We start from the raw sequence: 18,478 nt of genomic DNA on the forward strand, positions 1-18,478 counted from the left end.
TGTTTCTTAAGGATTTGAAAAGCGTGCCTCCTGAGAGAAAAATCATTTTTAGATTGATTTGGTTTCTGGTGCAGCTTTAACACCCAAGGCACCCTATTGTCTAGCATCGTCTGAGATGCAAGAGTTGTCTACACAGCTACAGAAGCAGTTAGACAAGGGATTTATCAGACCGAGCAGTTCATCATGGTTGTAACATCTTAAAATTTAAGACCGGGTTCTTAAACTAATATAGTAAATAAATGAAAATGATTTATAAAGTTAAATCATTAAGGAATAATCATATTATTAGTTCATATGAAGTTTAGAAAGTTAAAAAAATGATAACATTTTAAAAGTTAAAGGACCAAAAGTGTCAAGTTGACAAAGTGAGTTGACCAAAGGGCTGATTGATTTAGTGTAAGGGACTACCAATGTTATTAAATGGATGGATAGGGACTTAGTATGTCCCATTTCAAATAAAAGTCACACATATTGGAATAGGGGACCATTTTTGCCAAAAATGTGAAATTAGAGGGTATAAGTTGTAAAATCGGAAAATAAGAACACAATCTCTTGTATTTTCATAACATGGATAGATTGGAGAGGAATAACAAGGAGGGAATGGCGATTTCCATAAAGATCAACTTGTAGATTCAATTCTAAGTTTGCTAGGGTTCATTTGGCATCAAGTGTGAAGAATGTTGTGATTCTAAGGTATAACACTACCCCTTATACCTTGATTTCAGGTTTCACATTGGAAGTATATTCTAAAACTAATTTTATGTTGAAGTGATAATTCAGGTTTGATTCAAGTGAATTTTTGAAACATTCAAGTAAGAAGATATGTAGTCAAAGGCTAAGAAGATATAAATCATTCCCCTCTAACTATATTTTCGAGTTCATGGTTAAGGATTGAACCCCCAATCTCGAATGTTGGCTTCAATAATGATTAGGGTTTGGTTTTCTAACTTCCATTGAGTGGTTTGCATGGTTCTAATCTCAATCCAATCATCTCATTGATGGAAATGATGATTTGGGAAAGAAGCTCCATGAACCCTAGAAATCTAATTTGGGGATATTGCAAGTGATGGTGTAAATGGATTGGATTCAATGACCTAGAAGAAGTTTGGCAGCAATAAACCCAATGGGAATGCTCAAACTCATCCATGATGGTATAATCATGCATAAGCTTGGATTGAAATGGATTTGGGACAATATGATGAAAATAATGGAATCCTTTGTATTTGAACAATTGATGTATAAAGGAAGTTCATAAGCATGAATGAATACTATAGGGATGATTTAAATTCAAAACTGAATATGTTGTTTGATTCCTAGATTGATATAAGGAGTTATTGGTTTTAAGGACAAAATGGGAAAGTTGGAATGGAATTGGACATTTCATAACTCCATTAAGGAATTAACATGAGATTTGTGTAATGTTAAGTACTTGACAACACCCAATGATGTTTTAGATGATTTGGGAATACGTGTTATGGGTTGAAGAGTGTTATTGAGCAACATGAACTCTTAACCCTTTCAATTGAGTAATTATAAGAATTTAGAGTGTATTAATGGAATTAAGGATTCCATTGTGAAATTAAACACTTGCAATGGGGTTGGATAAGGTTTTATGTACTTAACAACATTCGTTTGGGTAATCAATAAGTTGGGAAAAAGTATTAAGAACTTTGGAATATGCAATTGGAAGGTAGACTAGTTAAAATTTCATTTGAACTTAAGGATCATTATATCCTTAATGGTTTCAGTGAGGACTTAATAAATTAAGTGGGGTATGTATGGATGATAACAACAACTCATAATCATGTGTGAGAAACTAAATAAAGGGTACAAAGTCATTTGGAAAAGGGTCTTCACGAACTTTGCAAAGTAGGGTGTTATTTTGAGAAAAAATCGAGTTTTCTGTGTGTGCAAACATTGAAACACGGCCCGTGGATATTCATGCCTTAATTTCCAGGACTCGTGGAAGCCTCTGTTAGAGGTTTTCTTGTTTTCTTCATAACTTTTGCATACGAACTCAGATTTATGCACGAGTTTTGCCTACTTTCATAGTTTTTATAATTAGGAACAATTTGAAGCAATAAAAATTAGTTATGGAACCCTTGAGGGGTATGTTCGTCATTTTATTGTCTTTGCCTACTTTTTATATAGGTGACATTTGAGAGTGTTTCCCTAAGGAAAGGAACTAGAAGAGGATTAGCTAATCTACGTGTGATTGGGGTGAGTACGTGTTGGCATTTTTCCCACTTTAAAGTACATGGTAAAATGATTTTATGATAATGAAATGCAATGTTTTGATATATAAAATGTTTTAAAAAGAAATTGTAAAATGTTTTTAAAAAGAATGTTTTGAAAGAATGCCTTGAAGTCAAGAATGTTTTGGAAAGAAAAAAACGTTCTGGAAGAACGAATGTTTGATAACGTGTTGAAATGTTTTGAAATATAGATGCTTTAAGTATAGAAGTGAGTATTTTGATACTAACGTATGAAATGCGTAAAGCATGAAATGTAATGACAAGAAACGAAAAAGTAATGAAAAGAATTGGAAAGTAATGAAAAGAATTGGAAAGTAATGAAAAGAATATATTGTTCGAGCCATGATGTCCCCATAATAGGATCTAGAAAAATCTACTAGGGTGGCGCCTTCCCCTTCGCGAAGTAGATGTCCTAGTTAGCATGATGCCTTGGTGGGTTGATTTTTTCTTTCGACCTTGTTCTACACTTAGGGGTACCCTAAGTATAAAAAAGGCAACGGTTTAATATCGGAGTTAGCACTTGATAAAAGAGAAAGAAATGTAGAAAGATGTATTTTTGAAAGAAATGAAAAAATGAAAAAAGAGTTTTCCTTGAAAATGTTTTATTCTAAAACTATTTGTTTTTTTTTGCAAAGACGAAATGTTTTTGCTGAAAATGTGATAAATGTTTTAGCTCACAAAGCCATGTAGCTCACAAAACATTATTATCTTACATATCTCTTTTAATGCCACGTATCTCAAATTATAGTTAAGGAGAAAGGATGATAGATGAAAGTTAGAAGTCAAAAGATAGAGAATGGAGTGGAACTTCTTAAGTTCCTTTTTAATTGTGTTGATGTAATTCACATTTGTAAATGGTTGTATGATGCTTAATGGTAACAACCAATGTTTTAATTGTAAATGTTTTTGTGGGAGCGGATTTTGTTAAATGTGGGTTAACAACGGAAATGATTTTGATAACCATAGTATTGAAAAGTTTTTTTTTTAAATTGGGGTATTACAGTTTGGTATTAGAGCATAGTTTAAGCGTATTAGGATTGGATCATTCCACTCCTATGCTTGCTTAGAATTTTGTTATGGAAAGTATGAATGTGTCATAGGATTGCTATGCCTCGATTTGGGTAGAGTTTTGTGCAACAAATGATAGAAACGAATTGCCATGCTAGATTATTATGAAGCTTTAGACAAGTTAGATGAACTTGTACATTGCTACATTGAGTGATTCTATAGTGAGTAATGGAAGTAAGACTAGTGTATGGACAAGCTAAACCAGTGGATCATAATCTTTTAGTGGTAATTCAAGGTCGATTATGTATGATGTGGGTATAATAGTATAGGGCCCGTACTATTATACACACATGATACATACTCGAACTCAGTAGAACCATGAATAGGTTTTGTAAAATATGGTAAGGATTCGAGTGAGTTAGGGACTTAATGAACACGTGCCCAAGGTCAAATTGGAATGATGTAAAACCCGATCCAATGTATCAATCGAAAGCAGTTATAACGAGTTAAGAACACAATCACAAGTCTTCTATGCACACTATATTGATCAATAGTCTAGTACATAAGATCTCTATGTATCTCGGTTCTCTCTATCTCTCTCTAAACTTGAAATCGGCTTATGGAAATGACAAACCTTGAACACGGCTGAAACAATACTATATATACCTAGACCTAATTACAAAGGCCCAACCCAAGACACAACCGAAAGCATCATTAAGCCCAACCGAAATCACATGGTGATTTCGGTCTAAACACCACCGAATTCATGGTGTTTTCGGTCCTAGACCGAGAGCTCTAAAAGCCATATAAAGTAAAGTATAAACCACAAATTATGTCCTAACAATCTCTTCCTTGGTTTATAGCTTTCTTTTCTTTTTAATCTTCTCATTGATCTTGACTTTCAGCTTTTGTCTTCGATTTCTTTACGACTTCAATATGAAGATATGCATTTCCACATGAATGACTTCATCTTGAATAGTTGGACTTCCCTTAAAATTTGACTTTGAATGCACATTGGGTATAGGGGCTTCTTGTATAGGTTCTTGCAAATCAGCCCATTCAGCTTTGAAATACTTCAGAGATAATTACAGAGAGACCAATTCGTCTGGATCACTTCAGCAGGTTCATAGATAGCAGCAAATTGATTGAGGAGGTTTTAATGCAACTCATCACATAACTTCAAATATAGCTTCACCTTGCTTCTGGGGTTGAAAGGTTGTGTGTTTAAAAAGTAATTTTCACTTCTTGTTCCTTCAAATGAATATTCTTTGTCGATCACATATGCGTCTTGAAAAGTAACCATGACTAAAAAGTCCCTGTGGATCACAGAGTCATAAAGACCCTTCTCACCAAAGTTGTTCAAGGACCCAGCCTTGGCTCAGATGGAGACTACTCGTAGTATCTGTGTGAACGCACTGCGATTTGTTAAGTATCAGAGAACTACTCATGGCTATTTTTGATGTTAGCCCCTGCATATCCTTGATCAAAGATCTTAATGCAGATTTTCAAGTTAACAAGTTAACTTGGACCTTGGCGAGACGTTCAATGCTTTCTGAATCTCAGAGGAGTGTACCATTCTAGTGCCAGTGAGAGTTAATTAGGAATAACTCACAAAACCATCATGTGAAAAAAATATAGGAGGACATTGTTGGATTAATGTCTAAGTCCATAACTATATTTGGTATGTACTTGACCCGACCCGGCATGGTCCATTTGGGTTGCACTTCACCGGCACAATTTATATGGATAGTCTTTTGAGAATAGTATATTTATGATTTATATTAATATATTATAAGTTCTAATATATTAATATGGAATCATATTATTTAATTAGTATTGATCAAGAATTAATTAAGTGATCAAAAAGAACTAATTAAATATGGACTCTTATATATATGGAATGGGCCAAGTTCATTTAGGTTGGGCTAAGCTTTCATGGATGGTCCATGGAGATTTTAACCCATGGATCCTATGTAAATGAAAGGTCATGGGTATTAGGGTTTACATGGATGTAACCCTAATCCTCCATAATATATAAAGGGGTCCTTGGCTCACAAAATTGGCACAAGTGTGTGAAAATAAGAGTGAGCCGATTTTAGTGTGCATACATATTCTCTCAAGTTCTTCCAAGGTGTTTTGGTGATTTGTGATTCCATTTGAGGCTTCCACACTATTGGGGCTAAGCTCTTAAAGCTTGAAGACATCAAGCTACATCAAAAGGTATGTCATCTAACTAGAACTTTGTAGTATAGGTGCTTCATAATATGCTAGTTAGGATGAAACCTTGGAATAGTTAATATTTGCATGTATAATAGAGAAAACATAGATCCAAGGTTTATAGGGTTGCATGTACACCATAGGAATGTTAGAATGCTCAAAACCCAACAGTGGTATCAGAGACATGGGTTGTTTTCTGTTATATTGATGCAACTGTTTTATTTTCAAGTTGAAAAAAAAAGGAAAAAAAAACATGACGTTTGTCAAATTTTAAGATAATTACTTGTTTTGTGAAAAACGAATTATTTGTAAAATTTGAATCATTTGTTATATGAGTTGAATTAGGTCAAATTTAGTAAAAGATAAAATGATATGATTATTTTATTAGTTTTAAAAGTTTGATCTAAATGTTTTAAGGAGTTACATATTTTGTCATAAAATTTTGGAGCTCAAATTTTTTTTTAAGTTGTGATCTTAAGGGTTTTTGAAACTTCCATAAGTTATGGATATGAAAGTTTTTTTTTTAAAAAAAAAAAATTGATTCAAAGTTTTTATGGAGTTACAAAATTTGGTGTTAATGTTTTAAAGAATTCCATAACTTGTTCTTAAGTTATGGAACATGGAAAGTTTCATCATAAAACACCATTAATTCCATAGGTTATGGAATCCAAAGGTTTTCAAGAATTACAAAACTTGCCCTCAAGTTTTGGAATTTGAGAAAAGTTTTTTATGAAAAAAAGAATTGAATTCTAAAACTCTTGGGTTCATAACTTAAACAATTAATTAAATGGTTTTAATTTTGAGTTTAATAATTGCAGTTATGATGTTTTGTTGAATAGTTCAAATTAACTCTTATGGACTTTATTAATAGTTAATTAAAGCGTTGAATTAAAAGAGTATTATTAATCCATAAATATATGGTTTGAGTTTAATTAAATTAAAAGTCTAGTTTAATTAATAGATTAAACCACCAAGTATTTTAAATGTCTAAAATACACCCTTATACTATTATAACATTAAAAGTTTAATATATTATATGTATAAGAGCAAGTCGTCTTACCATTAGTAGGCCTCATTCACGAAGCCGGTCTATAATGGGGGTATAAGGTTACTGCCTATAAAATGGCAGTTTAATGAGTGTCCACTCTCACTCACCGCTTCCTTGACCGGTGGAGGGTCGTTAGCCGAACAGGTAGGACAAGGACTATAATTCTCCCTTCATTATAAGTATAATGATAAATACTAAGTAACTAAACACTTATAAATTCCCAATCTTAGTTACTTAGGAAAATGTGAATAAGGTGCTAATCCATGAAATTACACTTTGCATTTTGTTTAAGCTGTTAGTGGAGCGTGTGTGGTTAACCGGCACACTAACCTAGACTTAACAAGGTAGGCAAAGGGTAACTTAATGTTTATCATAGTATCGTTGGAGCGTGTGTGGTTAACCGGCACATCGATTGAGGGGTAAATATTAAGGGTACCAAGTATATTTGCATGGTTACTTTACACCTTGTTTTGTGATCCTCGGCATCCCAGTCACAAAACCTGAAGGGCACACTCGAGATTGAAACATGCCATTGAAAAGTTCAATGAATCTCAAAAGAATCTAGGAGTTTCAAAACCAATTAAAACCTAATAATACATTTCGTTTATCTTGGTGGAAATTGGTGAATCGTCATTCACCTACCTTCAAATATTTTATAGCTTGGATTACGGCATCCCTCTTCCAAGTTATAAAATAGTTTGTTGGGTCCTAGCCTTAATATATCATATTGGGTGTTATATTAAGGACTTAAATCAACTTTACGTGAATTTCTCCCATTGTTGATGTCTGGTTTAGACAACAATGATCTTCCCAAACCAAGCTTTCCTAATGAATATGACTTCCCGAGTTTGGCTCATGGAAGTCATACATCTCTTCCTCCACCTCCTCCAATTATTCTCCCTAACCCACAAGTTCAAGGTCACTCAAGCCCTAATGGCAAGCAAGGTCAATGTGTGATCACATCTTAGAGATGAAGTCACATATTGACAAGCCGGGAGAGTTGGGTGTCAAAGTCTTGAGAAAGTTGGATGTTCAATCACTTTCTAAGTCACATAGTGAGTTCCTTTGGGACTACTATGAAACAGACTATGACGTGAACCTTAATGATCATATCTATTTGCTTGGTGTTGCTGAATCAGCAATGATTTGGAACGATAGTAAAGCAAATTTGATTAGAAGATCAACTTCCCAAAAACTTTATGGACAGTGACAATGGTGACACTGGAAATCCAGAAAAAGCATTCTCTTCCCAATGGAAAGGGATTGGCCATAGTCAACCCGGTTGACCAAATGGTAAAGAGAAAGGCTAAGTCTGAGATAGTCCTATTACCAAATGGTCCATATGTTTATTTTGCCAAAGGAACGGGCGTTCATTGCAAAGCTGCCAAATTTACCTAAGGATGTTAAAGTCAATAAGTTTGACTCTACATCAGGTAGAGCCCATTATCTAACTTTGTTAAGTTCTATTCTGAGATCCTCATTACATGATGTGACTGGGTCACATGTTGATGTTTTAAGAATCAAAGAATAGAGAGAAATCTTAAAGGAAGTATATGCTGATTCTGATCGCAAAGGTGGATTTCGATCGCATCAGAATTTTGAGCAGTTGCTTAAGAAGTTATGATATATTGCTAAGGAATAGATAACAACAATTTTCCATGTGGATTGTAAGGATAAGTTTTTCCGCAAAGTTTTAAAATAAAAGAAAATTGTTTAATTTTATTTATTTGAAGTATCCTTACAATGGCATTTGTGGAAAATTGTTGCTTATATGATTCCACTGACAACAATATTGGAAAATGGATTTGATTCTTTCATTTGTGGTAGTGTCTAAATTTACCAAATCAGGAAAGTTCCTCATCACCCAAGTTTCAATTGGACCGAAACTTGGAATCATGCAAGTTGAATAGTATGATGAATGAGAACTTTCAAGCATTGGAAAATCAAGACTAATTACTTGTTCACATGGATGTGTGAGTCAAGTGAAGGACTAAAGGGATCGAGTACACATTCTTGTGCACTGGTCATGTCCACCACAAAGCTCGTTAAGACTATTTGATTTACTAAAGTTTAGTAAATATGGTTATACTTACAAGTTTAAGTATAATTCTGAAACATTGGAAAAGTCTCAATGTATGGCAGAACGAATGGGAAGAATAAAATTAGGCAGAAAGATAAAAGTTTCTCAAATCTGAAAAAATAGGAGAGTACTTTAGTATCATGTTTGTGATCATCTTAATGATTTAGAAATCATATCACAATTAGTCCTCTAAAGGTCATCTTAGTGCATTCTTATGACTAAGAAGAGGAGTCATGAATTGTTGAAATGGTTAGATCAGGAAGATGAGTCATACTTCGTTCCAAAACAATTCTTAGAGTCATACTCCAAGATTGTAACTTGAGTGGCATATCTTAAAGAAAGGTTTAAAACACTTGTCAAATGTAAGAGTCAAAGTGTCCTACTCTTGTACATTTGAAATTGGTAAGTTGTGATGTTTTGGATAAAACAAAGACCAACTAAGGCGAATTGTGTGAAGTGTTTGTCTTGATAAAGAATCTGCACTATCTCTTGAATATTTGGCAAGATAGTCTTATATGTCAAGAGGATAGTGGGAGTCTTAAAGATCCTAAAAAGAATTTCAAGAACTAATCAAGAATAAAACCTGAGGTTCTTCACTAGCACACGACTTGAGGTTTATAACCTATCGTGTTGACATATTCTGTGCCCATTCCAGTTAAAGTTGGCTTTGCATAGGAGTTCTGAAAGTTCTCAATTGGTTGCATAACAACTTGGAAGCAATGACAGGCCCTGTACTGCCAGGTGGCAAGAAGTTAAGATTGCATAAGTTCGGTCCATATGAGTTTGGATTTGTCATTATCCTTGTCTTGTGACTATGGTTTTGACGATTCACATGGATAAGAACACATACACCATAAAATCTAAGGGTCATAAGGTTTCTCTCCGATTCATGAAAATGATGGTGAGGAAACACTTCCACCAAGTAGATTTGAAGCAGATGGCAAAAGGTCTAAACAATTGAGACTATGATTACGGTATCCCTTTTCATAGTTCTGAAATTGTTTAGACACACATTCATGCTATCTAAGGAAAGGTGTATGATTTTGATAAAGTTTTATCAAAGCATCTCGTATCAGAAATCTGAACTTTGGTAAGAAAGTCAATAAAGTATTGATTTCTAGAAGTCCAGCTGATTTCTGAGTACATGTCAAAGCTAGTGGGAACATAAGTGTTATGCTAATAATCATCATGTTAGTGGGAGCATGATAATTATTGTTAGTGTTGCAAGTTAGCAATGTTAATTATAGAAAACAAAAGTTTCAATTCGTGAGGCTGTAGGGATTGAAAAAGTTGTTTTGCTATAATTAAGGGAGAGGATATACTTCATTTCAGTTCTAAAGGCTTAGATCGAGACCTTAATCATCTTTAGTCAAGAATATATATATGAATTTTCATGTTGGATTGGTTCAACTTAAGGAAATTCTATATATTGCGTTCTCAAAATTCGATTATGATTACGGTATCCCTCTTCATAGTCAAATTTTGAAAACATGGCAAATAAAAATATTGTAGCAAAAGACTGGTCTAGAATCATGTCTTTATGTGACATCATGAATCATGTACCATTTGCTTTGGGTACAGGATCGATTGCATGTGCTATAATATTTGTCATATCTAAATTTTTCCAAATGCCCAGAGGCATTAAGAAGGGAAAAGGTCTAGAATTGGTTGCTCAGGGACAGCTGGAAGTATAGTGCTAATTTTGGAAGGACCATATTGACATATTCTGAAAAGAGGCATCTCTTATTCAGAAGTGATAGTCAAAATGAGAATATGGAGTTGTCTCCATAGGTGGAAGTTATATGTGTAAGATTAGAAAACTTAATACAAGAAGCATGTCCAAAGCAATGTACTTTGAATATGAGACTTAGTTTCCATGGAGTTGATCTCCATTGGAATACCTTATAATGACCGTTGGCAAGTCTTTGTGACTTTGTACATATTCATTACAGGAGGGTCAGTGCATATAAGTTTAAAATCTAAACAGATTTCGATAAATGATAGGAATTTGAAATTCTCACATTTTTCGATAAGGATTTGGGAGTGTGAAATTAGAATCATTGAAATTATGTTCAATTGGTTTATTTCACAAAGTAAGGATCATAGACAAACATAGAGTGCATACTTGGTGTATGGCAAAGCTATTGTTTAAGAAAAACATAGTGTACATGCTTGGAGCATGGGACAACTAGTGTTTTTAATTCAAGTATAAAGTTGATAAAACCGAAACAATGAATAATGAGTAATCAGTATGGTGATAAATAAAAGTGTTTATTTATATTCATAGGGTTGGATACCATATTTGATTCATTTATTCTTGTGTTTCACTTTGCATGTTTTGACTTCCAGAATAACTAAGTCGCTCTTCCTGAATGATTAAGTTATTCAAACCATCCACAGTCGGTCATATGTTGGAAGTAGATATGAATCAAGACTGTCATGGGTTGGTTTGTAGAGGTCCAAGTTGGTGGACAAAGTGGTGCTACAACACTCATGAGTGCTCATAAGTTCTGAGTATTGGATTCAACCCGCGCTCATTTGAATCACTTCATGGATTTTATCACGAGTGATCATGAGACGATAATATCTTATATTCTTCAAACCTAGAGATATGAGTTGTTACTATGAGTTGGTTATACATTGATTGCACGAAAACGCATTTGGTAACTCGATGTTATAAAACGTGCCTTTGTGTATGATTCAACAAGTAGTAGAACAAGCCATATGAGTCGAAGTTTATCCATTCCTTTTACCTTCAGGATAAAAGCGATATTTGTGGGCCCCTCGATGATTTAGCGATGACACATGTGAGTGCTTGGCCAAGCCAGGACTGATTTGATTTGTTCAATGACTCAGTCATCATAAATCGAAAATCGGGAAACAACAAATGGACAGAGAGAATGATTATAATCCATGTCTCAGTCCATATGATATCTAGAATGGAGGAATATATGATCCCTTATCTAATGGACAAGTCATTGACAAGGTCAGAGTTCGACAACGGCTTTAAGAGCTACGATTGCCAGTTAGGTTTTGAAGTCATACTCAATAATAGTTTTAGACTTATCCAAGTGGGAGACTGTTGGATTAATGTCTAAGTCCATAACTATATTTGGTATGTACTTGACCCGACCCGGCATGGTCCATTTGGGTTGCACTTCACCGACACAATTTATATGGATAGTCTTTTGAGAATAGTATATTTATGATTTATATTAATATATTATAAGTTCTAATATATTAATATGGAATCATATTATTTAATTAGTATTGATCAAGAATTAATTAAGTGATCAAAAAGAACTAATTAAATATGGACTCTTATATATATGGAATGGGCCAAGTTCATTTAGGTTGGGCTAAGCTTTCATGGATGGTCCATGGAGCTTTTAACCCATGGATCCTATGTAAATGAAAGGTCATGGGTATTAGGGTTTCCATGGATGTAACCCTAATCCTCCATAATATATAAAGGGGTCCTTGGCTCACAAAATTGGCACAAGTGTGTCAAAATAAGAGTGGGTCGATTTTAGTGTGCATACATATTCTCTCAAGTTCTTCCAAGGTGTTTTGGTGATTTGTGATTCCATTTGAGGCTTCCACACTATTGGGGCTAAGCTCTTAAAGCTTGAAGACATCAAGCTACATCAAAAGGTATGTCATCTAACTAGAACTTTGTAGTATAGGTGCTTCATAATATGCTAGTTAGGATGAAACCTTGGAATAGTTAATATTTACATGTATAATAGAGAAAACATAGATCCAATGTTTATAGGGTTGCATGTACACCATAGGAGTGTTAGAATGCTCAAAACCCAACAGACATATTTCCACAGTTTAGCATGACACGAGGTCAAAGCCCTTTGGCGGGACATTCAACGATAATCGTGCCTTGCAGGGTGCATCGCCCTAATGCCAATAACTGTTAATGCCTTACCTGTGGGAAATGTATCCGAGAATACATTTGAGTCTCCGCAGTTTTGCATGAAAAAAAGAATGTCAAGACCCTAAGCGGGATGTTCAGGGATATCTATTTCCCGGTGGGGTGAATCGCCCTGGTGTTGGGGTACAAAGTTTTCCATGAATGACTTTGTAATGTTTGACTTTTGTAGACCCACTTGCATGTCGTGCATTAGCATTGTGGCATGACATAGAGAGTGAGAGAGAGACATGTAAACACCTCTATATAAGGTGGGTTTAGTCCACTTGTAGAGGTGTGCTTGAGAGGTGTAAAAGTGAGTGTGTAAGTGTGTGTTATTTATGTAGATTTAGATCTAGATCCCTTTTTGTGTAACACCATACATATTCAATACATCTCTTAAACACCAAAATCACCATGTTCATTGTGCAATCTTTAATTCCGCATGCCAAACCATGTTCAATAATCACTATAATTGGTATCAGAGCGGGTCTTCAAGATCAACGTGATTTTTGAAGAACGATTCTCGGTATGGCAACATTTGTCACAATTGGAGTAATTTTTGGTGAGTCTCTCTCTATGATCTCTCTTAATTTCATTGAATTCGTGCGTTGCATTTTTGATTTGTGATCGTTTGACTCGTTGGATCAAATTTTTCTTAAAAAACCCCATTGATGATCCAATAATTTTTTTTAGATCAAGTCCAAAGCCAAAATCAAAATTTCAATCTAATACTATTGATTCGATCCATATTTCATAAAGCTCAACTTCGTGATATATTCAAGTCCAATAACTGTTCATGAAGTTCATTTGATCCAAAATTGTGATGTTACTGTTCATTGATCAAATGAATCAAGCCCAAATAATTCATTCTATTTTTCTGTTCATATTCATCTAATTAGCCCAATTTATCCATTACTATTCGTAATCCAATCTTGAGTCCAAAACAATAAATCAGTTACTATTCAAGCCCGATCCAAGTTCGCATCTAATTACTGTTCATCGTATCTCAAATATCAATCAAATACAATTTAATGATCGATTCTTTCAGATGTTCAAATATTCATCTGTTGTCGCTTAGTTTAAGATCGCATCTTCCATCTGACTACCAATATTTGTTTGATTTCTAAAATTGGAATCGAAATTGAAGTGTTTGTTCACTTATTCTCCTACGTTTGTGTTCATATGAATTCAGTTTCATCAATTCATTCTTATCGATCGATTGTTGCTGATTGAATTCATCCTGTGAATCGATATTATTTAGATTTTACAAATATAAAATCGATTATGATCAAGATGTTGATTTTTGATTAAATAGAAAAGTCAAACATGAGTTCTATGGGTTGATTCAGGGAATTGAAAGTAGAAATCGTTGGATTTGAGTTGAATATGAGATTTGGATGAGGAAATCGAGTCTAATTTGGGAATTAATTTCGAAAATTCGATGTGTTCTTGTTCTGGTGTGAAAGACAGTGACATAAGTTCTTGTTCGTCACTTGAAATTGATTTCGAAATTGGAAGTCTTTGTGGTAAACGTTCATGTAAATATCGACTGGAATGAATTGATAATGGGAAGGTCGACGGCCGAAGACTTTGATGACTTGATTTCGATAATTTGAAGTCAAAGGATTTTAAAGAACGAACGCTAGACTGGGTTGGTGATATTGGGGCGATAATGAACGAAAGGTGTGTGTCGACTGAGAAGCTAAATTGATGTGGATGATTTCAATGATCGATGGCAAGTAACGAAGGGTTGGTTGGATCTGATTTCGAATATTATTGTTCTTGGGTTGATGTTGAACAAATAGACTGTGATGTCGATTTTGGAGTCAAAGTTCGACTGTATTGGTGATCGATTTGGGATAATTTGTTTTCGATGTAGTTTGTATCGGAATTCAATAGTCGAAGCTTGGTTGTTGAATGGGTTGTTGGAATCGACGATGTTAATGGCACGAGATATAAAAATCGAATGGTTGATTGATGCTGAGTAATGAAGAACGAAGGGTCAATGTTCATTTGTTTATGGGTATTGATTGGGAACGAGACGAACTGACGAACAGATGGTTTAAGACAAAAGCGAAGGTTTTGTAATTGGATTGTGGTTTGATCACAAAGATACCGATAATGAATGAAACTAACGAAAATAGGGAAGGAAATTAACGAAGTGTGTTACTAACGAAATTAGCGAAATTAACGAAACCTTGTTTTGGTGATTGGATGAATCTAACGAAGAGGAGAGAAAAAATGGGATGTGGATTTGGGATTAAAACTAACGAAGGGGAAGGAAAATCTTTCGTTAATATGTCTGTGTATTTTCGTTAGATTTGGGGAACAAGAAAACATGAAGTTACGAAAATGGCCCCTAAACTTTCGATAGTTTAACACCTTTTCCAGACTTTCGTAAGAATAGGCAAAATTCCGTATGTTTTGAACAAGTGGCAGAATTTTCGTATTTGACCCCTGAAGTTTCGACATTTTGGCAACTTATACCAACTTCGACAATTGAGGTATTTTTCGAATGTTTGGAGAACAAAGGGCAGAATTGTCGAAATTAGTCCCTGAAGTTTCAAAATTTTGGTGGTTCATACCCAAATTCGAAAAAGGACTGATTTTGCTGAGAAAGTGAAGAAAATACATTTCAGGCCCATGCAGTTTATGCGAATTGACGCTTTCTACCCAGCTTCGGAAAAAGGGGAGTGTTTCGCATATTTGGTTGTCTTGGGCGCACCGGGTCACTGCAGAATTTTGAAATTGACAATTTCTACCCAATTTTGAGAAATTTTGTCAAAAGCGGTCCGTGAACGAAACTAAAAATTGAATATTTTTTCGGTTTTCCGGATTGAAGCACAAAGTTTATACCACATGTTAAGGGGGAGTTTTGACACGAAAAATTCCGAATAGAGCACGTTCTCTTTCCTAGAAGGTTTTATAATCAAATTTCGATTATAAAAAGGGGGAGAAATTTATATGGAAATTCGAACTTGAATTTTTCATATTACGCGGATTTGACGACCGAAGTGACCTTGAATTTTTGAAGTATACGAAATGAAGCAATTGGAGATTCGGAAGTGATTTCATTTCGAAATGGGTTTGGTTTTATTGAAGATTTTTGGGGTGTGCTTTTATGCTCAACTTTTGGTGATCAATTTGGAGTTTGAGAAGCTCGTGATCATTCGTTGATGCTCGGTTTGTATGATCTCACATCCTAGAGCCCAAATTGAAGAATCATGGAAGAATTGAAGATTGAAGTTCGTTTCAACATGTGTCAGCCTTGAGGCTTGGATCGCGTAGTTGCTCGATTTTGGAAGATTTGAAGTGGGTCATCCATTCCTAACTTTGAGGGGGAGAATGTTAGGGTGCAAAGTTATTCATGTTTGACTTTGTAATGTATTGACTTTTGTAAAACCCACTTACATGTGGTATATTAGCCTTTTGACATGAGAGAGAGAGAGTGAGAGAGAGACATGTAAACACCTCTATATAAGGTAGGTTCATACCACTTGTAGAGGTGTGCTTGAGAGGTGTAAACGTGAGTGTGTAAGTGTGTGTTATTTATGTAGATTTAGATCTAGATCCCTTTTTATGTAACACCATACATATTCAATACATCTCTTAAACACCGAAATCACCATGTTCATTGTGCAATATTTAATTCCGCATGCTAAACCATGTTCAATAATCACTACACCTGGTGCCACGACAGTTTTTAGGAAAAGATAACTGACAAGACCAATTTTGACAATCTGTACAGTTTCAAGCTTTCAATTCCTTAAATACGACAATTCTTAAAAAGAAACTGCCTATCTGACAGTTTGTACAGTTTCATGCCTTCAGTTCATTGAATACGACAGTTCTAAAAGAGAAACTTCCTAACGGACAATTTGTACGGTTTCATGCATCCCATTCCTTTTGAAAGTAGTGTGAAGTGTAATTCCATCAATTCCTTTCAAGATCTCTTCTTGCACAGAAAATTCCAACACAATCTCCTTGAGTCTCTTCTTCTTTTGGATTCGCGTTTTAAGACAAAAGCAATTTTTTGAGATAAAAATAAAAATAAAATAAACTTAGCACCCAATAAAAATAACTAAGAATAAAAATAGAAGTAAAATACGCTCAAAAACAATATTTTTGGATTTTTGATTTATCTAAAAAAGAAATAAAAACAAAAATAAACATACTTTTGGAAATTTTGAATTTTATTATTTTTGTTTGGTTTTAATTCTCCCCTTAAATTTGTGCATAGAGGAGAAAGAAAGAAAAAGATATGAACAAATTTAAATAAAACAAAAATAAGATACAAAATGTACAAAAAAAACTTTTAGTCTTCAAAACGAATCGTTTTAAGAAAACCTAGGAGTATCAAGAAAATTCAAACCGTAATTCAGCAATTAAAGTTGCATCCAGATAACCTGAGAACAACAATATTTAGAAACAACAACGTATTTAGCCTCAGCTGTGTTTCAATTCCGGAACGAAGTTAACATATTCAAAATTCATCATGCCCTTAAATACGGTCCCCATTTCAGTGATGTTTTCTTTCTCCTCTCCTGCAAAGGACACATACCCTCAATTAAAGTTCTGAATGTCGTGCAATTGAGAGATGTCTCCTGTCATGTGCCTGGAACAGCCACTATCAACTAACCGAAGTCTGATGATATTCCTCCATAGTTGCTCCGGTACAGAGTGCGGGATTAGTTGGTTTTGGGAACCCAGTCCATTTTGAAACTGGGTTTACCATTACTATCTACACAAGATACTCTTTCCCATGACATATCCTGTTTATCAGATAAGAAACATAAAGAGGTTACAGGACTTTTGGACAATTTTAAAATGTGACCTTTGGGAACCCATTGGTAATTAGGTTTAATCATTTTAATGTTTAACCTAATGGGTGTTTTCAACACTTGATTTTGAAGTGGAACTACCTTTTGATTTAGACTTGAATCGCAAGTGTTAGCTAGAGGACAATCCTTGAGATGAATTCGACCACACCGATGTCGTTTTGGCTGAACCATCTCTCCAATTAGGCTTCTTGTCCGACATGCCCTTTTTGTCCTTGGGAGTTTGATTCTTGGCCTTTTTACCATTCCAATCACCATTGCGTGAATGTGACCTCGAAGGATTTCTTTTGGAAGATCTCCCCATTGGAACGTTCTGCCAACCTTGTTTATAGTAGGGAACATATGAACGATGTGGGCAATTTCTAGCAATGTGACCGAGAGTCCCACAGTTAAAACAAGTTTGTCTTTTCAAATAAATAAGATTGTGACTTGGTCCTTGTCCAAATGAAGTTTGTTTCAAAGAACTTCCACAAGCACAAGCACAAGCACATTTATTAGACTGTTTAACAAGTTTTTGTGGCTTGAATTTTTCAACAGTGGGATCATTTTCATCACAAGTGTTTGAAGCATTTTCAGTAGAACTAGAATTATTTTTGTTCTGCTTGAACCCATCTAGTACTGTTTCTTTATCTGCACATGAAGTAGAAACGTCAGTATCGTTCACATTAATACTTTTAGTGGGGCCATATTGTTCAGTCTTGATTGAGGCAGTTACAGGGGGCTGACCATATTGTGCAGGTTTTTCTATTTCTATAGTCTCATAGGTAGAAATATGATTATCATTAAAAGGAGGTGGAACACTATGATACCCTAGACTAGGGGTGGCAAATCGTGCCATCGTTTCGTGTTTTTAGCTAACACGACACGACACAAATTAATTTTACCCAACCCGAACACGACACGACACGATGTCGTGTTAGTTTTCATTAGCACAAACACGAAAAAATAAAAAAACACGACAAAATTTAACAAAAAAAAAACCATTTCCATAATAATGTCATCGATAATTTCTTGCAAAAAGTAAGTTTAAAAACGAAAAACGTGAACTTAATGACAAAAAACAACAAAAAATCACATCGAATAATGCTAAATATCTTCAAACTTGTCACT

The sequence above is a fragment of the Lactuca virosa genome, chromosome 1 (genome assembly GCF_052849685.1).
Source record: "Lactuca virosa cultivar CGN04683 chromosome 1, Lactuca_virosa_CGN04683_v6, whole genome shotgun sequence".
In the NCBI taxonomy this organism is placed as follows: Eukaryota; Viridiplantae; Streptophyta; class Magnoliopsida; order Asterales; family Asteraceae; genus Lactuca; species Lactuca virosa.